This window comes from Ammospiza caudacuta, chromosome 23 (genome assembly GCF_027887145.1).
Source record: "Ammospiza caudacuta isolate bAmmCau1 chromosome 23, bAmmCau1.pri, whole genome shotgun sequence".
NCBI lineage: Eukaryota > Metazoa > Chordata > Aves > Passeriformes > Passerellidae > Ammospiza > Ammospiza caudacuta.
In genome coordinates this window covers 8,277,601-8,302,861 of record NC_080615.1, presented here as the reverse complement: position 1 = coordinate 8,302,861, position 25,261 = coordinate 8,277,601, and the positions used below count along the sequence as shown (strand labels likewise).

Sequence of the window (25,261 nt, the reverse complement as noted above, 5' to 3'; positions counted from 1 at the left end):
CGGCCCCAGGCCGAGCGCCCGGGTCAGGCAGAGCCCCTGCACTCCGAGCTGTGGCAGGGAAAGAGGGACCCTGCTCCACCTCCCTGCACCCCCAGCACATCGGGGCGCAGCTGTGGCTGAAGTTTCAGGCAGGGTGGTGAAGTTGGGTGAGCCACAGGAACCTCGTGTGTGCAACGGCAGCCCCGGCGTTTGTGGGCACCGCCTCCATCCATCCATCACTCCCCCAGCCAAGTACACACACCTGCCCGGGTGTGAGCACACACACACACCTGCCCAGGTGTGAGCACACACACCTGCCTGTGTGTAACCACACACACCTGTACAGGTGTAAGCACACACACCTGCCTGTGTGTAACCACACACACCTGCCCGGGTGTAAAGCACACACACACCTACCTGTGTGTAACCACACACACCTGTACAGGTGTAAGCACACACACCTGCCTGTGTGTAACCACACACACCTGTACAGGTGTAACCACACACACACACCCACCTGGGTGTAACCACACACCCCTGCTCAGGTGTAAAGGTGGCTCTGGGTGTCTCCACACACACCTGGACCCGCGGGGCTCGGTTCGGGCGGGCCGTGGCTGCAGAGGGGAGCGGGGCGGGTGGCACAGCTCCGGCACACGCTGCTCCTGCTCCTGCTCCGCCGCCACCGTGCCACGCGCTCCATGGCAACACCGCAATTAAAAGTGAATCCGTCCCGCTGAGTTAATAATTAGCTTAACTTACTTAGAATCATGTGAAAACAAATAAGGGCTTGAGCTGATGTTGGAACCCCGGAGGAGGGTGGCGGGAGAGCAGCCCCCTCAGGCCAGCTGGTTTTGGAGCCTGGCACAAGGGGAAAGAGTCTTTGGCTGGCTCCTGACCCCTGTAATTCATCATGAATTATAACAGTAATTAACACCAATAGAAAGGCCTGTGTAGTGGCTGCATGGAGAGCAGGATAAGCTGGGGCTCTGGAGAGGCTCCCTGCCCACCTGGAAAGCACTTGGCCCTGCCCCTCCGTGCCAAGCAAGGCTTGCACCCCCAGCTCTGTGGGGCTCTGGGGTTTATTCTAGCGCCAGTCTCAGCTGGGATGGGACGCTCCATCTGCTCGGCTGCACCGTGCTGCCAGCCAAACCACCCCCGACCAAACCCCACGGCTGCAGAAGGTAATTTAGTGCAGCTGAATGCTCAGAGTGAAAACCTTTAAACCCAGCCTGTAAATCAGCAACATCTGCAAATGGCTCCCTCAAGCCCTGCACAATGCCTGCTAAGCCAGGATCTAGCTGATGAGGCCAAACAACCGTTTCTACTTCCAGCACCTTTAGGAAGCACCTGGATATTCTCAATTCAGGCAAGAAGAAAGCTCCATGGTCAAACTCAGGAGTGCAGAGTAAGCACGAGTGAGAGAGGACGAGAGGCAGTGCTCCCAGAGCACTCTGTCTCCCACAGCCTGGGCAGGACCCCAGGCCCAATTCCCTGCAAATTGTGCAGGCGACAGAGCAGCAGAAAGCAGAGATCCTCACCCAGGGAACCAGGGAGGGTCCCTGGCACCAGCCAAGGCAATGGCAGTGCCAGGCTGTGCTGGCATCACCCATTCCAGCCGTGGCTCAGCCAGATGTGTGTGCTTGACTCCAACTGCTCCATACATGGCAGTGGAGGACTCCAAACAGCAAATAAACAGCAAACAATTAATCATAACACCAGTCAGCCGTGGCTAACAGGGTCACAGGCACCGCCAGGCTGGCACCCTGTGCTGGTGCTCCCTGGGAGCAGCAGGAACACGAGCAGCAGCCCCAGCCCCAGGAGCTGCCATCCCCACACCTCCAGCAGCGCTCCTGCGACTCCATCGCTGCCGGGAGGGTTTGGGGTTCCTCAGCCCAAAGCTCCATGCCACCACGGCGTGCCAGCCCCAGCATGGCAGCACATGCCCCGCAGCTGGCACCGGCCCTGAGGGATTTGGGCATTTGGGCTCCACCGGCAGCGGGAGCCGCCCCGGGCTCTGTGAGACCCCCGCCGAAGGGCCGGGGGAGCGGTCCCACGGCACCGCAATAAGATGCAAATCAAACATTAATTTTTCATCTCCCATCAAACCAGTAAGCGGAGAACATCGGCTGCACTGGAGTTTGAGGTGGGGGGAGCCGGTTTCCATGGGAACGGGGCTGTATTTTGCCAGGCGCTGGCAGCCCCAGCCCACACCCTCACACGCGGCCGTGCCTGGGGATCCACAGCCCCGCGCTGCCGTGCTCCGGGCCGGGAACAAAGCCTTGTGCCCGAGATCCGGGCACTGCATGGGCTCCAGCCTCAACAGCCTCCCCGGGGACAGAACAGGCAGAAACCCTGCGGGTGCAGCATCCACATCTCCTCCGTGGAGTGACAGGAGGCATCTGCCTCTCGCACGGTGTGGTGACACTGTTCTATCACGTGTGAGATCCACCCAAGCTGGCAGCACAGCTTCCTTTCCTTTTTTTTTTTTCCTTTTTCCTGGGAGGGGACAAGCGGCTCTGTCGAGGAACGTTCTGCTGGCTCAGGGGAGATGCTCGGGGGGCTGTAACTGATGTGACAGCTCCAACAGACCTCACCCAAGTGACTTACTGCTGAGTTTGCCAGGCAGATTAACGTCGCAGGGCTCCAAACAGAATCAGATCTCTCTGCCTGCCAGGAGGTGGAAAGGCTTTACAGGAAGCAGAGGATTAAGCACGTCCGTGGCCAGGCTGATGTGCCTCTAATAACTCTTCCAGATAGACTTGAGCTGCTACCTTTGGAGGCTCTTGGATCAAACCAAGAGCCCAGCACGAGCTAAATTCCACCTGAATTCCCAGGACCTGGCCCCTCACCTGGGGAAAGCATTAGGGTGAGAGGGGGCCTCTCACTGAGTGCACACACACCTCTCCCACACCCAGCTGCCCTGAAACCCCAGCATCGTTCCCAAGGGGCTCCCAATTCCAAGAGAAAGATTGCAGCCCGTGCAGGTTACCAGCTCCTGCTCTATCCAATATAGATTTATCAAAACAACGGGGTCAGGGCTGCAGGAGGGAGCACGTTTATAGTTCATAAGACTAATGAGATAACTTTCCCTTGGTACTGCTGCAGAATCAATAGGTGCCAGCGTTTATGAATTAGCCATACTCGGAGCATGAGCATCCCAAGGCATCCCAAACAAATCCAATAAGTGTTTGCTGCTATTTGTGGCCACGTTTAAAGTGACAAACGCCTCCCGGGGGGAAGGCACGGAGGGGGAAGCCCCAAAGAGCAAAGCCTGTAATTTTCCACCGCTGCCACAGCGGCACTTCTCTGCTGTGGCTGCTGCTCCAGGATGCCATTTGCCCGGCATGGAGCTCGCCTGGGGACAAGGAGCATCCGCAGAAAACCCAGCCTGGATGGGAAATCCTGCCTGCCCCATGATCACCACCTACCTCCGGGGACAGCCTCAGCCTGGGGACAAGGAGCATCCACACAAAACCCAGCCTGGATGGGAAATCCTGCCCGACCATGATCACCACCTACCTCCGGGGACAGCCACAGTCCTGGGACACCGTGCCCAGCGGGGCAGGGGGCACAGGGCACAGGAGGGGGCTGGCATCGGTGCCCATGCTCCAGAGCTGCCTTCATCTCAGCAGGCTGAGCCCAGCTCGTGCCACAGCAAACGCTGAGAGCAGAGGGGGCCTGGGCCGGGCACTGAGATTAAAGCTCCCTGCATCCCTCCCTGGCGGAGATGTTAAAGAGGAGCCGCGAGCCGAGCCCGATGCAAATTTCATAGGACCTGCACGAATCTGACAGATTTATTTACGTGTTTGCCTGCCGTGGGGATCCCAGGGGAGCTGCGGGGCCGTCGCTGCTCGCAGCCCTTCCAAAGGCAGCAGGGCTGTGAGCTCAGCCAAGGGTTCGCACCCGGAGGAGTCACGGGCATTTGTAACGCGAGCGGTGCCAGCTGTGCCCGCAGCTCGGGCTCCTCCTCATCCTCCCCCAGGAGCACTGCCCCTTTTCCCTTTTCCTTTTCCCTTTTCCCTTTCCCTTTTCCCGATGGTTTCTGCGGGAGTCCGGGCAGAGGGAACGGCAGAGGAGGGCTGGAAATCGGGCACTCGTGACGGGCTCTCCACCTCCGCTCCCTAATCTCCTTAATAAGCACGGCTCCATCTCCTCCCGTCACAGGATTAACACCCATCTCTCATTCTCCTCCCGCAACAAGATTTTATTTCTAATTACGCTGTAATAAAACTGGGCGCGCTCCCAGGGCTCCTTCCAAATGACTTGTCGGCACTCGGCGAGATTGAATCCTGCTCGGGCCGTTTCCGGCACCTCTGCCGGCTGTTCATTAGGCATGCATGAGGGACAGGGCTTAAGAACAGAATTACATTTAAATGGCTTTTCTGAGAGGGAGACGTGAAACAAGAGAGAGAAGAAAAAGCAGGAAAGGTTTACAAGGAGGGCGTCATTGTCACCTCAGTGTCACACTGCTGTCCAGCAGCTCTTTGTGCCAGGTTCCCTCTCCTGGGGCTCCGGGGTCTGACAAACCAAAAAATCCAAAAGGGAACACTGGAGGGGATTTCTGAGCATCACATTTTTGCAACAGGATGGAAACCTGAGGCATGTGTCACCGACCACTGTCACCCTGCCCTGGGGGTCCCCAGGACACTGCACAGGGACTGCTGGGCTAGCGGAGAGGTTTTCCAGCGAAACCGGGGATTTTCTTCTCAGGGCTTAGGAAAACACACACCAGAACAAATTATGGGCACAATCAGGAGCTGGCAGTGCCCATCCTGCATCCGGGTGTGAGCAGCCAGCACGTGGCTGCAGTGGAGCACCGGGAGCACCCACCGTGTTTCCCCGATGTTTTCCGCACCGTGTTTCCCCGGTGTTTTCCATCCTCACTGCACTCACTGGCAGTGGGCAGCCTCTGCTGCCTCCCAGATCCAGTCTCACGAGTCGGCAAAATTGGGCAAACAGATGTTATGGAAGATCTCTCTCTATTAGCTGCCTCGGAAGTGAGGTATCCTGCAGGGCTGGCAGGAGTTATTAAATCAAGAGTCATTATTTACCCAAGGGCCAGTCTTGCAAGTCATGTTCCTAGAAGTAAATCCGGAATTATGCTGCCCACGGAGATGGATTCGCACGGGTGTGAGGGAGAGCACAGTTTGCCTCTCCGGGTTTTAATCCACCTCTGAGTCACCGGAGCGCTTGGCAGCCAAACCCAGCAGTGTTTGGGGACACTTGGGTTTGTTCGCGTAAGTGGCTTTGGGAGTGGCACGCTTTCACCGAACCAGAGCACGGGGGAGGAGGAGGAAGAGGAGGAGGAGGAATCCCCTGGTGGGGGCCAGGGGCTTGCCCATGGAGCAGCCCCTGTCACCGGGCACGCTGGCAGTGCCAAAGGAGGAGGAATTAATCTCCCGAGGTGGTCCGGAGCCGCCTAATACCAGCAGAAAATTACAGAACAGGATGAAGAGCATTACAAAATGAATAGGAGGGGACTAGAGATTTCCATGGCTAATCCTGTTAACGAGACAATTTCTTATCAAACTCATTATGTGGTGGAAAGCGGCGGGGAGGGAGGGGCTGGGCAGGGAGCTGGGGAGGGGGAGGCGATGCCAGGCAAACGGCAAAAGGCATTCCCGGAGCATCCAAAAGGCAAAAGGCATTCCCGGAGCATCGGGGCGCCGGCAGGGGAGCAGGGCAGCTCCGAGCCCGGCTCACCACGCCGCACGCCAGCCGGGGTTGTATTTCTATTTCCGAGCGGAGCTGAGCATTACTAGAGCGACATTTAGCACAAAACGGTGCCGTCTGCTCCGGCTCCATCAGCAGCGCTGAGCTGCAGCGGGCTGGGATTACGGCAGGCATAAAAACGTATAAAATCCACCAAGAGAACACTCATTTCAAAACGGGATTTTTGGAGCGCCGGGTTTTACTTTTTTTTTTTTTTTTTTTTTTTTAACCTCCTGTTACGACGAGTCTCGTTTACCTGGAGGAAGGCAAAGGAAACACCGCGGTCCACAGGCTGGAGCTGTGTGTGCCCAGCTCAGGGGGGTGGGCAGGGGCTGTGCCCGCCGCCCCTCCGTGCTCATCCCGCACCCCGCACCCCGCATCCCGCACCCCGCACCCCGCATCCCGCATCCCAAGCACAGCTGAGCAGCCTGGCGTGGAAAACCGCGGCTGTGCCTGAGTGATTCCCAAAAATCCTCACCAGCCCCTCCACCCCCTGCCCCCGAGAATCACGGGGGGGCTTCGCCGCTACTTTGTGCACAGCGTTTAATTTTCTTTTTTTTTTTATTTTTCTTTTTTTTTTTTTTTTTCATTTGCTATTTAAAAAACCGCGGAACTAGTCAGATTTCATGCTAATGAGGAGAAAATCTGGATCGAGGACTGTGCAAAAATTTGCATCTCAAAGAGGAAAACAGGAAGTCGCTAAGAAAGGAAATTCCACGCAGAGGTAGCGGGTATGGCCATAATTAGGCTAATGCTGCCTGTGTTCTGTCAGCTCGTTTCCATCAGCCCCGGGCGGGCAGGGGACAGCCAGACCTCCGTGCCACCACGCCGTGCTCCCTGCCACGGCTGCCAGCCCGAGAGGGATGCTGAGGGATGCTGGGCACCGGGCTGGCACTGCGGGACAGAGGATGGCACAGGAGGGAGGATGGCACGGGATGGATGGCATGGGATGGAGCGTCGCAAGGGATGGAGGATGGAATAGGATGGAGGATGGCACAGGATGGATGATGGCACAGGAGGGAGGATGGCATGGGATGGATGGCATGGGATGGATGGCATGGGATGGATGGCATGGGATGGAGGATGATATGGGATAGAGGATGGCATGGGATGGAGGATGGCATGGGATGGAGGATGGCACGGGAGGGAGGATGGCAAGGGATAGAGGAGAATGGCGCGGGATAGAGGATGGGATGGAGGATGGAGGATGGTACGGGATGGAGAATGGCACGGGATAGAGGATGGCATGGGATGGAGCATGGCATGGGATGGAGGATGGCACAGGAGGGAGGATGGCATGGGATGGAGGATGGAACAGGAAATGTGGTGGCCACACTGCCCTGGGCAGGATGGCTCACAAAGAATCTGGAGATTCTCCAACAGCACCCTCAACACCACGGCGCTGCCCACAGCCAAAGGGAGAAACCTCCATGGCCCCAGCCCCAGGTGCCCAGCCCAAGGCAGGTGAACCCACCCTTCCCTGCCCATCCAATGCAGGGTGAACCCAGCCCCTCATGCCCAGCCCAGGGCAGGTGAACCCAGCCACAGCCAGGTGAACCCAGTCCCAGGTGCCCAGCCCGAGGCAGGTGTGCCCAGCCCAGGGCAGGTGAACCCAGCCCAATGCAGGGTGAACCCAAGGCAGGTTAACCCAGCCCCACCATCTGCCTCAGCACACAATGAGCCATCATTGTCCCCCATCTTGAGAGGGGCTGATTTGCAGTTTTACATCAAATTTCCTCTGATTTTTTAATTGGGTTTTGCTGCTGCTGCAGACATTACTGTGCAAACAATTCCGAATGGCTTGAACCAAGATATTTGCTCATAAAAATCCATCACCGGCGCCGAGAATGACAGAAATGGAAAATGCCTAATGAAAACAAAGGGGAAAACAACAGGTACCCTGGTCCTTCGCCATCCATCACCAACCTCGGATTATTGATGGGAGGGGGAAAAAATTCTCCCATCTGCAATCAAATCTCGAGAAATCTTGAAAAGCCAAACACCACATAGGAGGAAATTCTTTGCCCCCACTTCAGTCTGCAGGAGTTTCGCCATAATTATAATAAGAGTGAGGCTGCTGGATAACACGAGAATTATTTTCCCCACTTACATTGTCAAATGATCATTTTGCCCTGCAGTGAAATCTCAATAATTATAATGCCGAACCGTGAAAGAACAAAGAAATAAAAAAAGCAGTGTTTTCTTCCAGGGAGCGGGGGGAGGGGGGAGCCGCCATTGCAGAACTCGGAGTGCATCCTTCCTCTAATTATCTTCTCCAGGGCTGTGCACCCCTCACCCTTTCCCCACGGCCTGAGCCCCCCATGACTCCCTCAGCTGGAGGGGGTGCTGTGGATGGGAGCAGCCCAGGGTGGCAGAGCTTTCCCCAGTGAGGAGTGAAGGGGGAGCGTGGTTTGGGCTCCCCCAGCCCCAATCCCAGCCCCTGGAGCTCCCCACAGTGCTGCCCACGGGGTGTGCGGGGTGCCGTGGCCGAGCCAGCCGTGGCTCAGCATCCCTTCACACCCATCCCAACGCCGACAGCCCCTGGGCAGGGGAGAAGCAAGGAGAGAGGAGAGAAAGGGGACAGGAAGCAGAGGGGGGCGTGGGGGGGTAAAGGAGGCGAACAAGAAAAACAAGACGACAGAACGCTTGCTCCACAGCCCTCGGCTAAATTACAAACCAGTTTACTGAGGTGGAAAGCTGCAGTGAGCTGAGGAGGAATATGTGGAAACCATCTGCAGATTTAAAAATAATCTATTTTACGATCACCCTCGAACATATTCTTTTGCAGAAACCAAATAGGATTTGTTGTTGTTGTTTTGTGCAAACTGTTAGGGAAAAATTACTAGAAACATGCAGGGGGTTTTGCCTTCTTGAGTACTGAGAGGCTAAATATGCCCTTCCTTATGTTTAGAATAGTAACAGTCATCTTAAAATTAACTTGGTCTGCATCAGAGCTTAAAACAGTTGCAATTCAGAGCCTGCAAAAGCAGGACAAACCTGCGCTGGGATATCTCGCGCTTGGAGCTGACAGATGTCTTCCTACATACAGTAAATATAGGTCGTCTTTTCCTACCCAGAGAACTGTAGATCTTAATTAACCAGGCCACTAGCAGCATATGTAATGATTTTTTCAGCTTGCTAAGTAAACCCTCCCGTGATGAGAGGGAAGGGAAATGAGAGGCACGTGAGAGGGACCCCCTCTCTGTGTGCCGCGGTCAGCGCAGCCCTCGCGCTGTTATTGCACGCTATCAAATCTGGATAACGAGGTGGGAAGGGTGTGCAGTGCCACAGCCCCCTCCCTGTGTGCATGCCAACCGTGCCCAGCCAGCCCTGAGCCTGAGCCTGATCCTGAGCCTGAGCCTGAGCCTGAGCCTGAACCTGAGCCTGAACCTGAGCCTGAACCTGAGCCCTGACCCTGATCCTGAGCCTGATCCTGATCCTGAACCTGAGCCTGAACCTGAGCCCTGACCCTGATCCTGAGCCTGACCCTGATCCTGAGCCTGATCCTGATCCTGAGCCTGATCCTGAGCCTAAGCCTGATCCTGAACCTGAGCCTGAACCTGAGCCTGAACCTGATCCTGAGCCTGAGCCTGAGTCTGAGCCTGAGCCTGAGCCTGAGCCTGAGCCTGAACCTGAGCCTGAACCTGAGCCTGAGCCTGAGCCTGAGCCTGAACCTGAGCCTGGCCACATCCCAGTCCTGGCCCAGATGAAGACAAGAGCTGGATGAAGTTTTACCAGACCCTGTCTGAACAAGGGCACCCAGTGAGCCCCCTGCCCTACCAGCAGCTCTCACATGCAGGCTGCTCTGAAGTGGTTTTTAAAACTACTGGATTGGGAGGAAGGGAGAGCAGAGCCCACATCCTCACACACTGTGTGCTCCTACAGCCAGAATTGTCTCTGGCAGGGCAAGAACAGCACACAGAGCTCTGTAACGGGCAGAACTGGTGCAGGATCCCCATAAAAAATCTATCCAGAGACTGCGGGAAGAAGTCAAGGTCAGAAACTCTCCGTGCAACGTGGATAACTGCGAGAGAGCTGCACATCACTGCCCTGCACTGGCTCTGAAAGGATCCTGCTGAAGCAAGACCTTGTTTTGCTCTGATGAGAGAACCCAAAAGCCTCCCAAAAGCAGCTGTGGCACCTGGAACTCAGGGCTGAGGTGGGATGATGCTGTTCGCTGCCGTGGCCCCACGTGTCCAGGCACGGTGCCTCCCATCCCATCCCATCCCATCCCATCCCATCCCATCCCATCCCATCCCATCCCATCCCATCCCATCCCATCCCATCCCATCCCCTCCTCCCCTCCCTGCCGCTCGCCGGGGAAAAAAATTCAGTGAGCGCGACTCGAACAAAGAGTGGAACTTCCTCCCTGCTCATTAGTGCTGCAAAAGCAACAGAAAAAGAATCCCCAGGACATAACCTCCTCTCCAGCTCTGAAGTCTGAGCGGCTTGGAGAGGGTGGTTGGGTTTGTTCTTTGCCTCTCACCTCGCTGGAGTTGGCCTGCACGCTTTGATTATGGAGGCTCAGAGAGGAGCCCACGCCAAGGAGGGGACCCCAGACCCACTGACCTGCACTGCTGGCTCTGCACAGCCACAGATTGCCCCAGCTCAGCTGCCTTGGAGGCTGGAGGCAGCTTGGCACAGCTCACAGTGACCCTCCCCAGCCCGTGGGACACTCTGATCCTTCCTCCCCATCTCCCACCCTCCATAGCGGGTGACTCCAGAGGAAAACCACTTCTGCTTGTGTTCCCTGCAGCCAGGAGCGCTCACGGGGCTGGTGGCAGGAGAGGAGGGAGGTGTGGGGTGGGACAGGGGCATCACTGCTCTCACTTCCCACCAGCGACCAGCAAACATGAACTGAAACGTGTGTGTGAGCCACAGCATCCCTTTGGAGAGGGCCAGAAGGGAGCCAGGTCCCTGCAGCCACAAAAGCCACCAGCGTGCCACCACCAGCCCTTCTCCATTCCCTCCCATTCTCCAGAGCTGGAAATGTTCAGAAGAGCTGGGGAGCTGCTCACATCCCCAGGGGGAAACAACGCCGGTGCTCCACCAGAGCCAGGGCACAAATCCCCTGCAGAGCATCTACCCGGGCGGGGGCTGCAGCTGGGAGCAGGCCAGCCCCCTCTGCACCACGCACGATCCCCTGCAGCTTATCAATAATTATTAAGACAAGGCAAATGGATGCTGACCTAGTTAGATGCTCAAGAAGCAAAGCAGCCCCGGTGGCTTTGTTCAGCAACCTGGCAGTCCTGATGGAGGCAGGCCTGGCACGGACCCTTCCCATCAAAATAACTCTCTCCTGGCACTGGGGAGCCTCGTGTGAGCACTGGGCATTGTGAGGAACAGTTTAGGCTCCAAAGCCAGCAGGGAATCACTCTGAGAGTTCACAACGTGACCTCAAAATCATTCTGGGCCAGAAGAATCAGCGAGGTGCTGAGGGATGCAGCACAACCCCTGGACCGAGCTCTGAGCAGCTCCTTGGACACCACAGGCACAGGGAAGAGAGATCCCATCCTCCTGACCCTGACACACGTCCCTGAGCTCGGCTGGGGCCGCTCCAGCCCTGCAATCAGGTGTGATTTCCTGGCAACGAGCAGCGAGGGGCTGGGGCAGCTCACCAGGACAGCAGCGGCCTCTGCGTGACTCCAAGCCTTAAATGAGGTGAGATCCTGTCACACCATGCTGTCACCTGCCTTCAGGAGTGCAGGGGACACAGGGGCTGCCCTAGCTCTCAGCACTGCTCCTGGTCTGTTCAGGTTTGGTGGGGACAACACAGAGCAGAACACGAGGGCTTGGCACCCTCGGGTATTGTCACCGGGTTGGAGGGGGGATATCTCTTTGTCAGCATGGTGGCACACACAGCACACACCCCTTATGCTGTAATTCTCTCAGTTTGGGGTGATCGGGGAGAGCAGGGACCCCGTAACTGTCCTGTGACTCACAAGAGTGACCTGCATCTCACTGCTGTCTCAGTTAATGTGAGACTCGAGCTCGCTGTGTGCTGCTCCTGCCTCCTCTGCGTCCCTGCAGGGCCATTCAGGATGAATTCCCCTCATCTCGTGCAAGCTCTGAAGGCTCCGGGGGTGCCCCAGAGCTGCCAGGTCAGAGCATGGCTCAGGGCAAGGGACGTGGGGACAGTGGGGACACAGGGGACACTGCCACCGCCAGCTGGGGACACCTCCTCAGCCCCTGGCCTCCTGCCCAGGGCTCCCTCCTGCTCTGCACGCTCCAGTGGTGCCTTTCCAGCACTGGCTGTGCCAGGACAGCCTGAGGCATCACTGCCAGCTCCTGCAGGAACAGCTGGGCTCAGGGATGGGCAGCCCAGCCCAGGGAGCCACCGCGGCTGGGTCCCCTCGGAGGGCAGGCACAGCAGGGAGCAGGGGACACAGAGGTGCCAAGGGACAGGGTGGCATGGGCTGGGCACACAGCATCCAGGCTCACGTGCCAGCAGCAAAGGTGACAGAGCCCCTGGGCACAGCCCCAGCCTCACATGCACATCTCCAAAGGTGACAGACCAGTTCCAAAGGTGACAGACCACCCTGGGCACAGCCCTTCTGTCCAGGGCAGGCGCCCACATCTCCCCCATCAGCAGCCTGGGAACGCTCAGCGCTTCTCCCCAGCCCGGGTCCCTCTGTCCCTGCAGCCCTGCAGCCAGATCCCGCCTCCGAGCGCCTCTCCAGAGTGACGGGATGTAAATTATTCCTCCCGTTCAGCTCCTATTGAAGCCGGGCTGGCCCCGCTCCGCTCCGAGCAGCTGCTGCCGCCTCACACGGCACGGGGCGATTTTGGGAGCCAGGAGGGGCCCCTGCAGCATCCAGCACGGGCACACAAAGAAACTCCTCAGCAGCAGCGTGAGCAGGGCAGCCCGGCCTGGAGGAGCATCCACTGCAAAAGCCGAGCTGTCCCAGGGAGGGTGACACGAGGACAGTGGCGCAGGCCAGGGATGTCCTCGCTGACAGACACGGGTGGGTGCACAGGCTGGAGCAGCAGGGCCAGCACCCAGCCAGCTCACACATGTTTTATTCATGGAAACACCGCAAAGTTCACGCGCCTTCGCTAATTACTCAACCTGCTCCTCTGTCAGGTGAATAATGAGGGGAAAAATAATCAGCAATTTGTTCAAAACCACATGGAGAAATTCCGAGTGCGCCGTGGCAGGGCTGTGCTCTGCATGCTGAAACCGGGGCTGGTGTGATGCTGTAAAAAATCCTGGGGCACTCGCCAAAGGGACCCCAAGGCAGGCAGTGCATCCCCAATCCCATCCTGTCCCACACTGCCAGGGGCATCTCCAGGTGCTCCAGGGCTGCCACAGCTGCAGCTCAGAGGGAAAATGTCTTTAAAAAGCACCGAGGAGCTTCTGCCTTCTCAAAGTGCTTGGAAGCCCAGCCAGGCCTTGCTCTCTGCAGTGCTGCTAATTACCAGATTTCCAGAAGGCAGGAATAATTAAAGCACCTTCCCTTTCCCTGGAGCGCGAGAGCAGGAGCCTTGGTGCGTGGCACAGGGAAGAGAAACCATCCCCAAACTGCTCTGGTTTCCCAGGAGCCGAGCCTGGCAGAGGGCAAGGCAGCCAGGAGCCTCCTGTGGGGATGCTCCCGTCAGCACCCCCAGAAATGGGGATGGAGCCAGGGAAAAGCAGCCAGCAGCAGGGCTGGATGGGGAATCTCAGCCTCTGAGCTGAAGGAGCACTGAGGAGCCGGCACATCTGCTCCCAAGGAGCCACTTCAGCCAGGGGACTCCTGCCTCGGCACAGCAATTATTTTAAAATAAAACAATCCTCTGAAAAGGCGTGATTGAGCATTAGCCCTGGGAGTTCCCACTTGGCCACCCAAAAATGCCAGTGCCCTGTGCCACCCTGCTGGTTTGGTGGGTGTAGAGACAGGGCCACCAAGAGGGAGCTCTGAGGCCACTGAGAGGGCTCCTTTGGCCAGCACTGCCTTCAGACACTGCTCTGCAACCGCAGCAAAGTTGCAGCCAGACATCAGCATCTCCACAGCAGCAGGCAGGAGCCTAATCACAGAGAGGTGAGGGGAGGGAGGGGACAAAAAGCAGCAATAAATCACTTCCCCGCTGCTACCCGAGGAGATATAATTAAGTTTATGCTTAGAGTGGCATTGCTGACAGTAGTCTGGAATGAGATAAACGCATGGCATGAGGTTAAGCTGTGTGCTGAGTGGCAGGTGACACGTGTGCTCAGGAATGTCCTTGATTAGGGAGTCCCCAGACACGGGAGAGCAGCAGGAAATGCCTGCAGAGCTGCACCCTGCAAGGCTCAGGGCAGCAGCACACCCAGATCGGGCTCTGCAGCCCCTGCTCCAGCCTCACCCCCCTGCCCAGGGTGTGCCCCCTCTCCTGGTGCCCACCACCACCCAAGGGTGCCCAGCTCGCCAGCCTGAGACCTCCTTGCGCTTAAGCACGGGCTTAACTTTAAGCACATGAAATGTCCACTTATCTGCAAAGGATTATTGCTGGGCTCAGCTGCACACACCAGGGCTCAGCAGGCTGGGGTGCTCAGTGCCACCTCCTGGGACAAAGGGCAGAGACAAACCCTGCAGAGGGGCTGGGAAATGACACGAGGTGCCCAGCCAGATCACAGGGACAGAGGTTGGACCCTGAGCTGGTGCAGAGCTCCTCACAAAGGCCAAGGACACTGTGGGCACTGCAGAGCATCTCCTCAAACACACCTGCACGTTTTCAAACACTCTCCTTGATTTTCTTAAGGGAAATTCCACAAGCCTGTATTAATTTCCACTTCCAGAAAAGAGCTTGGTGTGGGTTTTCTGGTAGCATGCAGTAATTGAAGACAATCCCCAAACAGGAGCAAGTTTTCCTAATCTAGCCTTACAATCTATTTCAAACCTTCTTCTTTTAAAGCACCATTTAAAGTAGAACCCTCATTCTGCCCATCCCAGAGGTTTGGTGAGCACATTTCTGCAGAGAATGATGCTGCTCCCCTGGTTTTATTTCCTGATGTCCTCTAAATTGAGACAAAGCTCAGGCCTGGCCATGCACAAAGCCTGGCTTTATCAGCTCTGTCCAAGGAGCAGGGAAGGACACCCCAAATGCAGCTGAGCATCGTTGGGGTGACATCCAAGCAAGAGGCTCTTCCTGCCCTCCAGACAGAGGCAGAGCCATCAGCATCCCATCTCCAGCCCCTGATCCCAGCCTGGCCAGGAGGAGCCTCCCAAAGCCAGCGCACGGCCCAGCTCAGCTGAGAGCCTCCAGCTGCCATCTGGACGGATCACAGGATTTTTTTCCATGCAAATATGAAAGAGGGGGTGGGGGAAGGCTGAGGAGAAACGAGGCTGCAAAATGAATTCAGCATCAATTATTCTAAAATATGCGTGTTAATATGGGAAGGGCTCCATGGCTGCATCCATCTCCACTTCTGTTCGTTCTGAGCAGCAAAATGTGACCCGGGAAGATGACAGCATCTCGCCTCTCACTTACGCAAACACGAGCCGGGCAAGGGGGGATATTAAAACGGGAGACAATGCTGCATATTAAAATGCCACAGATGGAGCTTTCTGCAGCCTTTGCAGTCTGCCTCGGAGATTATTGCTGGGCCATATTGTATTAAAAAATGGGGGGTGGGTGTGTTATTTATTTAATTTTTAAACAAATTCCATCTCCTACTCACGCCGGATGGATAAAGTGAGCTCTTGAGCTCCAGCCAGCTTTGCCAGCAAACCCACATGAAAAATGCATTTTCATTAATACAAACTGTTTGCAGTAGGTAAATTAATTCGGGAAATGGTTTTCATACATGGCAAATTATACTTTCAGTGAAAACACTGGATGACACTCCACAGCCCTAATAAAGGCCCCGTGTTTCCTGTAATGAGGCGGGATTGCCAGGTAAGGGCGGCGAGCTAGAACAATTAAACAAACAAATAAGTCAACAGGAGAGTGGAAGCTGATGGGGCTGGGAGGTTTCAGGCTGCTGCAGCCATCCCAGGATCCAGGTGGAGTTCCCCAGAGAGGAGGAGGAGGAGGAGGAGGAGAGGAAGGAGCAGACTTGGTGCCTTTCCATCACCCATGTGAGGGCTGAGGGTGCCAACAGGGAAGGTGCTGTGGGTTCTGAGGACACAGGGGTGGTGAGCACAGCATTGCTGGCCAAGGAAGGCCCTTCCAATGCTCCACCACCTCCCAGACAGGGAACAAGCCCAGAGATCAAGCTCTCCCCTCTCGAGCTCCTCCTCTGCTCTCAACCCTTTAATGTCTCCTTTAGCAGTCCCGTTCTGGGCGCTGTTGGTGGTGAGGGAAATGATCTATAATGGATGGGGTGACGCTGTGCCACGGCCCAGCCCCAGCCAGGGGACATCTGTTCTGCACGTAGCCTGCTCAGGTGCTGTCATGCTGCGTTTACTGCAGCGTGTCACGGCCCAGTGCTGTGCTAACGTGGGGCCAGGGTGTCAGGGCCCGTAGAGATTGCACTCGAGGTGTTCTCCATCCTGGTTTCGGGTGTGTTTCCACAAATTTCCTTCAGCAGCACCAGGGCTGCTGGGCACTTGTGACAACAGCACTGTGCCCAGCCTCACTGTGTCCTTCCTGCCTCTTGGACAAGTTCCTGCTCTGCCAACTGCCTTTGCCTCCAAATTCTGACTCTCAAAAGCCTGGGCCAGGCAGAAGGCAGGCGCAGCACCTTGGAAGTGGAGGAGCTCAGAGTGATTTGAAGAGCAGAACAAACCTCCATCCCTGCATCTGTCACAGGGAACCGAACGCCACGGAAGGAGGGGGCAGCATTTCATAACAGCCTGCCACGTTAGAAAACAAAGAGTGATAAAGAATTTTTTAGTCACCTCTTAATTACATATTCCGGGTGCATTAAGAAAGGAGAAATGTATCTCAGGTCACTGCCTGTCACTGCGACAAAGGCCCGTGATGAGTTCTGTATTCAAAATATTTGCACTAATTATCAGCAGAGCTCCCCTTTGAAAGCGCTGGGAGGGAAGGCTGGTGTTCCACCCGAGGGAATCAGCTCAGCCTGTGCTGCCTTGCTGCACTACACATAAATATACTCGTGCACGGGTATATTTTTACCAACGTGCCCGGCTATGTATCCATGGAGAAAAACCTATAAATGCCTAATGCTCGTCTTGTGGGGCTGGGGAGCGGCAGCAGCACGAGGGGGGCTCTGCTCCTCTCTCCTGCAGATGCTGCCTGAGCCACCGTGGGCTCTGCTGGGTTTCCAAAGGTGGGAGCAGAGACTTTCACCCCCAGGCTACGGCTCCAGCCACGGCTTGGTCAAATGGAAAACAGCTCTGCCAATGCAAATGCCCAGGGAAGGAGAGGAACGCGCTGAATGCAAATGGGACTGACCTTTAATTAGTGCATAAGGAGGCACAAGATGGGGAAAAGCCAGAACTTCCCTAGGCACCTTCCCTTTCTCGAGCACAGCAGGAATCACTGCGTCCCCACAGCAGTGACTCTGATTTTCCAGGCAGGAGCTCCCACAGAACATCCTCCCCCTCTCTGCCTGCTCCAGTGTCCCAGCAGGGCCAAGAGGAGGGTGAGGGATGGACAAACAGAGGCCCAGGCTCCCACCAGGGGTGTCTGCAGGAACCTGGGCTTGCCTCTTCTCCCAGGCAGCTTCTGACAGGACAGGAGGACACAGCCTCAGGCTGCACCGGGGAGGTTCAGGGTGGACACCAGGAAGAATGAAAGGGTTGTTAAACATTGGGAGGGGGTGCCCAGGGAGGTTTGAGTCTCCATCCCCAGGGGTGTCCAAGGAATGACAGGATGTGGTAGTCAGTGCTCTGGGTGACAAGCTGGGGATTAGGTTGGACTCAATCTCAGAGGTCTTTTCCATACAAAATGATTCTGTGGTTCTGTGCTCCTGTTTAAGTGAGGCAAGAGAGGGGCCACAGGCCCCCAGCAGGTGCTGCTTGCCTCCACGTGGCCCCTGTCACCAGCAGGACACAGCACAGCTCCTGCCTGTGGATATTGTCCCCGTTTGACACAAACTGACCCACACCAAAAACCAAGTGGAGCAACCCTCGACAGCCCTGGAGCTGCCTGGGCCAGCAGCATCTTCACCCCACCTCTGGGTGACATCCTGGTGTCACTCTCACAGAATTCCACATTATTTCCCTGTTTGTTGCCACCCAATAACCCAGGAGCCCTCCCTGAACCCTCTCTCTGACCCAGCCCTGTGCTGTGGAGCAGCTCCTTCTCCTCAGCCAGCATTTAATCTGAGTGGACAGCAGCAAAACCATGTAGATATAAATGGGGCAAGGAGAAAATAGCACGCTTCAGGTTCCTCGGGGAAGCATATGGGACCAGGAGACTTATTAATAAATTCTTCTTTGTTCTGTATTGTCTGTGATAAATAGCCGCACTCAGCATCAATAACCACAAACATCCTTGGCAGAGAGAGACATGCAGGAGCCCATCATGGAGCTGAGGGCAGAGAATGGATTCGATTTCAGAGCTGAAGGCAAATTTCACAGCCCTAAACAGAATTATCAGAGGGGGCTGCTGTGGCCACGCATGCAATAAATGTAAGGTTATGGCTACTGAAGCAGCAGAATGTTACCCAGGAGTTGTAATGCCTTAAGTGAGAGGGTAAGAAAGAATAGCCCTGTTCAGGAGGGTGCCTTTGGAAAAATAACATTTATGTTTCTGAATCAGAAGTGTTTTTATTAAGGGAACACAACACTTCTGGAATGTTATTGCCCTAGAGATTACTCAAACTCCCACCCCTTTGCTGGCATCCAAAAGTAAATTTCCACGAGATTTTAAACACTACTGAGACCTCAATAATTTGGGAGTAGGAGGGAAAAGAGAGCAGTAGCAAGAGACATTCCTAATGGTGAAGACATGAAAAACGCAGCTTTATTTTTTGATGATTGCATTAGATTTTTTTTTTTTTTTTATCACAGAGATGAAAAATGAGCAGCTACCACCTCCTAATTCACTGCCTGGGGACTGGATTCCTCTCCGCTGCCATTTGAGGAGAGGCACTGGAAGCAGCACTGAACAGGAAATGAGTTATACTGGGGAAGAGCCTGTTCCATTGTGGAAAAATGGGGGAAAATAGGGGAAAAATAGTAACCTGGTGTAAAGGGCTTGCACTGAGGGCAGCAGAGGGCCCAGCACTGAGCTTAGAATGTAGAATCATAGAGTTGTTAAGGTTGGAAAGTCCATCTAAAACCACCTGGAATTACCCAGCACTGCCAAGCCCAGCCCAAACCATGTCCCCAAGTGCCACATCTTTTAAACACTCCCAGAGTGACCCCAACACTGCCCTGGGCAGCTGCACCAGTGCCTGACAACCTTCTTGGTGAGGAAATTTCTCCTAATACTCTATCTAAACCTCTTCTGGCACAACTTGAGAGCCGTTTCCTCTTGTTCCTGACCCTTCATGGCTGCATCCTCCCATCAGGGAGTTGTGGAAAGTGAGGAGGTTCCTCTTGGGGTGGTCAGCACCACAAACTGGTCAGCACCACGGGCAGGTCCGCACCCGGAGCGTTCAGCACCGCGGACAGCGCCCGGCCCTGCGCAGGGATCCCCCTCTTCTCCACCCACATCCCTTAAAAGCCGAGTTTTTCCCTCATTATTTAATGAATTTGTGTTTATTTACTCCCAGGAGGGCGAGCAGCGGGCGCTCCATGCCCCACACTCTTGGCACCGAGCGTGCCGGCACAGCACAGCACAGCACAGGCAGGATTGGGCTCCTCATCCCCTCCTCCCGCAGAAACCTTTCAGCTGGCAGCGTGTGCTGCCACCCCCAGATCTGGTGACTTCCCCGGGAAGCTCCAGGAGTAGGCAGAGCCATCCAGGGTGGCCCGGGGAAGCGTACAACCGCCCGGAACGCGCACGTGGATGTGAGGGGACGCGATCCACAATTCCCATTTCCCCCAAACAGCTGCTCCCCCGAGGTATCAGCAGGATAGACACAAAAGGACGAGGAGAAACGGTTTTAAACCAGAACAGGATCAACTGAGAGTAGATGTAAGGAGAAGATTTCTGTATGAGGTGGTGAAACGCTGGCACAGGTTGCCCAGGGAGAGGTGGCAGATGCCCCATCCCTGGAGATGTTTAAGGTCAGATTGGACAGGGCTCCGAGCAGCCTGGCCTAGTTGAAGATGTCCCTGCTCACTGTGGAGGGCTGGACTGAATGGCCTTTAAATGTCTCTTCCAGATGAAGCAATTCCATGATTCCAAAAGCCCAGCAATGGCCACGAGCCCCAGGCCAGCTCTGCGGGCACAGAGGACCTTCCCTCCTGTCACTGCAGAGTTCGTGCTGGCACCTGGGATTGCCTGCCCACTGTGACCATATCAGCTCTTTTCCAACAACATTAAAAGCTCAGCACTGCTGCTAATGCTCCCTTTGGGCAACACAAGCAAGTTTCAGGCTGTTGTCACAAAAGTGAACATGTCTTGCTGAATCTGAACCCGACTGAAAGGCACAAGTGCTCAAGGAAGCAATTTGCACAGCAGCCTTGCATCAGGGCATCCCCCTTTTCTTTCTTGCTAATCCTCTGCTCTGTAACCACCTTTTTTTCCTCATGCTTTCACTTGGAGTACCACGAGTTTGAAAGGATAAAGTACATTAAGACTTTTAATGCTGAGGAAGATATCAGCCTGACATTTTAATAACACTAAAGCTCTGGAATTTGCAGCATTATCACGGTAGTGCATATCTCAACACCAGTCCCTCCACTGTGGTTCTTACAAGCTCTACACCACATTAAACACCACCAGTAGAGAAATCAGCCCCTTCCATGGAGCCTGGGACAACGATTTTCCAGCACACTTGCAGAGACATCCCAGGGATTACCACCTTCCTCCCATCAGGCTGTAGACAACTGCTCCTCACCCTCTGCCTCCCGAAGAGCTGAGCTGTGACAACTAAAGCAACGATGCAGAGAAATAAACACTGCTTCTAACAGGGTTTTTTGTCTCAGCACAAAACCAAGCCCTCTCAAACGCCAGCTTCCCAGTTTTCTGCATCTTGCAGAATCACCCCCAATGCTTTGCTTCTACATGCCACAGTTCAGTTCAGCATCACCAGATTTCCTTGGTCCTTTGCCTGTGTCAAGGCTGAAATTCATCCTAAATTCATCCAGTGTGTGCAAACCACGAGGATAGGATGAAGTTTGGATGACGCAGCGAGGGACAGACGAATGGGAGGAACTCTCTTAAAAACAAAGAGGGCCATTTCTGTCCACAGAAACAGGATGGAAAGAGACAGGCACCAACGAGCTCTGCTGTGAGGAATGGCTGCTCCAGCACCCACCACGGCTGCACAGGGCCCTGGGTGGCTGCAGGAAATTCTGGGAGCTCAGGGAATGCAGGAGCTGCCCCATCCCTGTGTGTCCTGAGTCCCTGAGTCAGCAGCACCCACAGCTTCACCATCCCCCTGCTCTCACACCTTCTGTCCAGCAAGAGAAGCAGTTAAATCTGTGTAAATCCAGCAGCAGAGACACACAGAGAAGTGAAACACTCAGGTTCAGTTCTGAAACATCCCCCACCTGCATCTTCTGGTGTCTCTGCTCCAGACACCAGTAAAGCTCTGGCCATGAAACACCCACTCAAGCCCTGGCTCTGCTTCCTCAGAGGAAACCAAATTCTGGCCCTTTCTGCCCTGCTTTTATGTCTGAGTACAAAAAACCCTAAATGGGCTACAAGCATCAATCACATCTGATGTGAAAATATAGATGTCTTAAAAAGTTACAGCCCACAAGTCTGTAAAAAATATACAACTAAAATGCAGCCAAAGCCCAGGCATTTTGGGAAGTTCAGACCTAGTGATGGGAGGGCAGAAACTCTTTCCTCTGCTGGCTTTTTGAAACACACACACACTGTTCTGCAAAGCCTAATGGCAACAGGCACCAGGGGACTTCTCTGTCTTCCAAAACCCCTCTCCTGTGCATGCAGCCCACACACTGGGACTGGGCTTAATGAGCAGGAGTTTGAAAGCCAACTTCGACAGAGGCTAAAAACGAGCTTAAGTTTCATGTGCAAAGTCAAATGCAAAAGTAAGTAAGTGACAGGAAGCCCGAAGAGTAAATGAGACTGTTACATCTTGTGTCTAATGAGTGACACCAGGTAACGCTGGCAAATTGCTCACCTAGAGACAGCATCAGTGAATTTCTGATGGATGAACAAGCCTTTTTTTCCCCCTCATCAGCGCACATCACAGTGAATGATAGAGCATGTTTTCCTGATGGTGCTGGGGATTGTCACAATCATTTGCTAAATCCGGTTCTGCCGGTAACACTGTGGCAGGAGAGCAAAGTGGCACTAAGTCAAATCCTCAGCTGGCATGAGCTGGAAAAGCTCCCCAAGGGTCAGCCAAAAGCAGCTGAGGGGTTCTCACCCTCGGCTTTTTACGGACAGCATCCTGAGGATAATCAAGGTGCACGAGACAGCCACAGCACAAATGGGCAGTGTCAGAACACTGAGGAGGTTCAGAGACAGAGACAGTTTTGCAAGGGAGAACAAGGAGATCATGGCCAATCTGCAGCCAGAATGAGGTGAAAAACACAACGTTTAGTGGGTGTTTCAACCAAAACAGGCCCTGGAAGCTCTGCCATGGCCAGCATTGGCACGGCCCTGGCCGGCGTGGCAGGGCCAGGCAGGCAGCACTGCCCGTCACGTGGGGCGGCCTCACGGCTGAGCTGCGATGCGTAAAAGGATTTACAGATGTAAAGCCACATCTCGATAACGCTTGGAACAAATCCCTGACATTCTTCACACAGCTCTGCACTAACAGGTTAGGCTCTAGCAGAGTGGAAACGGCAGCTCCCCGCTATTTCCACGTCTCCAGCCCCGTTAACTGTTTGAAGCCTTCTCCCCTCGAAGCAAGGTGGAGCTGCCGTGGTGGAGGCAGGACTCTGTGCTGACAATTATTCTCCATTCAGGACTAGCCATTTGCATGCAGTTCATTTGTGATGCAGAAAAGCTTGAACCTGTCATTATTGCTTGGCATCAGTACAGTGCTGTGAAAAGACACCGCGCGGAACATGCGCACAGCGCTGCACCCTATTTTCTTTAATCTAGGCTAAAATGACAATGAGGAAAAGCAGGAGGGAGGGAGGAAGGAAGATGGGAGTGTGGAAAGCATCGTTTCCACAAACAGGAGCGATTCTCCTCCAAGCCAGGCGCGGGTACTGCAAGCAGAGTTCCAGAGGTCTGTCCAGGGATGGTCCTGGCTGGGCTGGAAGCGAGGGGCTCCCCCAGTGCCAGGGCATGCAGGTGACATTGGTGTGGTCCCCCCTGCACAGCTGCAATCTCCTCAGCACGATTATCCCCCAGGAAGGCTCCAGCAGCCCCCATTTTGCTGTACAACACCCTCTGGCCAAGCAGGAGGTGCCCAGGGGACCCCCTGACATGTGCCAAGCAGAGCCTCCCCCTGCTGTCCCCAGGCACAGAGAGAAGGAGGTGGCAGACAGGGCAGGGGAGCAGATGGAAAGCAAAAACCCCTTGAAAGCTCAGCTCCCCATGGCCATTTTCTGTCTCTTCCCAACACTCAAGGATCACAAATGCTCCCTCTCCAAGGCCACGCTGTTGCAGCCTGCCCTCCTTTGCCGAGGGAAGGGCTGCCAGGGAGTGGGGATGGAACGGCTGACACCCTGGAGAGGCCTGGGGGACAGTGGGGGACACTGCCAGGCAGCTCCAGCCCCAACCCCTTCATCAGCAGGCGCTCCAGACCCCCCCACGTATGCTGATATTTGTGGCCATCTGTGTTCCGGACGGTGCCAGTGCCCAGCCTCTCAACACCTCCCTCCTCTCCCGAATCCAGCACCCGACACCAGGCACAAAAGCACAAAAACTCCCAGCCTTGGCAGACGTGGACCAGCCCGAATGGTCAAAGATCAGCTCAAGCCCTGCCTGTAGCCAAGGCTTTAACAGCTCTGTCAGAACGTCTGTCAGGAACTGTTCTCGCTCCGCAGCGTCTCCCTGTCATGTCAACATCCAATTGCTTTTGGCTAACAACTCGACCTCCGTGACTGCTTGTGGCGAGACACTCCAGATCCCCACCACAAGGGCTGTGGAAAAGCATTTCCCGGTGCCAGGGCTGGCCTGGGACCACCCCTGTCCATGCTGCCCCATCAGGGGACACCTGTCCACCCCCAGCCCAGTCCACTCTGGGAGGAGGCAGCTCTGCCATGCGCAGGTGATTTAGGAGCCCAGATCCCATTACGATTCATTGCCAGCAGGGAATCCAACTCCCTTGTTACCTTTCAAATGAGCAGAGCTACGCATGAATATTAAACACCAGCACTTTCTAGTCCCAGGGAAAAAAAAGCCAGTCTTTGAGAATCCCTCATTAAGATGCACTGGACGCCTTGCACAGGGAGCCCGAGAGCCAATTAAGCAGGACTGTAACAACCCTAAAATGAAGCCGTGCCTCGTTGGGTTCCAAGGATTGGTGGAGCTGGTGGAGCTGGGCCCTCTCCCCACAGGGCCCTGGGTGCTCCCAGACCCACCCCAGTCCATCCCAGAACGTGGCACCACCACCAAGCGATGGCCAGGAGCCTCTTCCCACCTCCCTGCCAGGGATGAGGCTCTGTCCAAACCCATCCTCCTTCCTGCCAGCCCTCCTCCTCCTTGCTCTCTTTCCAGCACCTTCAGCAAAATTTATTTGCTGGCTTTCAAACCCCTTTATTTCCACGCTGGATCGAGGTAACATGGTCAGACAAGCCTGATGTGTCTCCTGACTTTGGAGGGACTCTCTCCTCCTTCTGCTCCTCATCCTCATCCTCCCTGCCCCTGCCCAACCCCTTCTGCCAATGCCAGCAGCCTCCGCTCGAAATCAATTTCTATATTTCTGATACAAAGGTTGTTTTACTTGAAAAATGGAGCTGCCCTTCACAGAGGTAATAGAGAGATCAATACTAGTTACATCGAGTTTCCTCCTGAAAACGAGGAACTGCTGGCATTTTTCTCCTCCTGATCCAGCCAGGTGGGCTGAGCCTGCATCCCAGACCCAGGTGGGAGCTCTGCCAGGGAGCCCTGGCCCCCACAGACCTTGGGAGTGGCTCCTCAAGGTCCCCTCTCCCTGCCAGCGACAGGAGGGGGTGGCAGGAAATGGAAGAGAAAATTGTGGATATAATTTATAATGCCTCATTAATTTGACAAATGCCGCTTCATGCGTGCTCCCCGTCAGCCCGTCACTGTCCCAGAAGCCACTCGATCAGCAGCTACTTCAGATGGAAAATGTACCTGCAGCCCCTGCTGCTGGGAGGATGGGTTCATCGCTGCTGGTGCTCAGCTGGGGCTGTCCTGGGCCCTGATGCTGCTCCTGCCCCAGGGCTGCCACCCCTGCCCGGGCACAGCGACCCCACAGGGGATGAGAGCGGAGATGGGGAGGGCCAGGATCACAAACAGCTCTCAGAGAAAGCGTTTGACCAGCTGTAATAGCTCCTCACCAAGGCTTTTGTATAGAAACAATCCCATAGGAAACGCCTCTTCGCCAAAATGAAGCTTTTGTGGAAACTTCTCATTTCAGTCACGCACTGAATTCAATTTTGTCTCCATCTGAGAGAAAGTTTCCTTTCTTCAAATCTCCCCTGCCCACAGACTGTTTGTTTCTCTACTGGAAAGGCAGTGAGATGGAAAG

At 55.1% G+C, this 25,261-nt stretch overlaps 1 protein-coding gene across 1 annotated transcript in view; it reads right to left on the bottom strand.

The window, feature by feature from the left end:
• DSCAML1 (DS cell adhesion molecule like 1) overlaps window positions 1-25,261 on the bottom strand; it is a 99,078-nt gene that overhangs the window by 29,240 nt on the left and 44,577 nt on the right. The gene's annotated exons all lie outside the window — the stretch shown is intronic.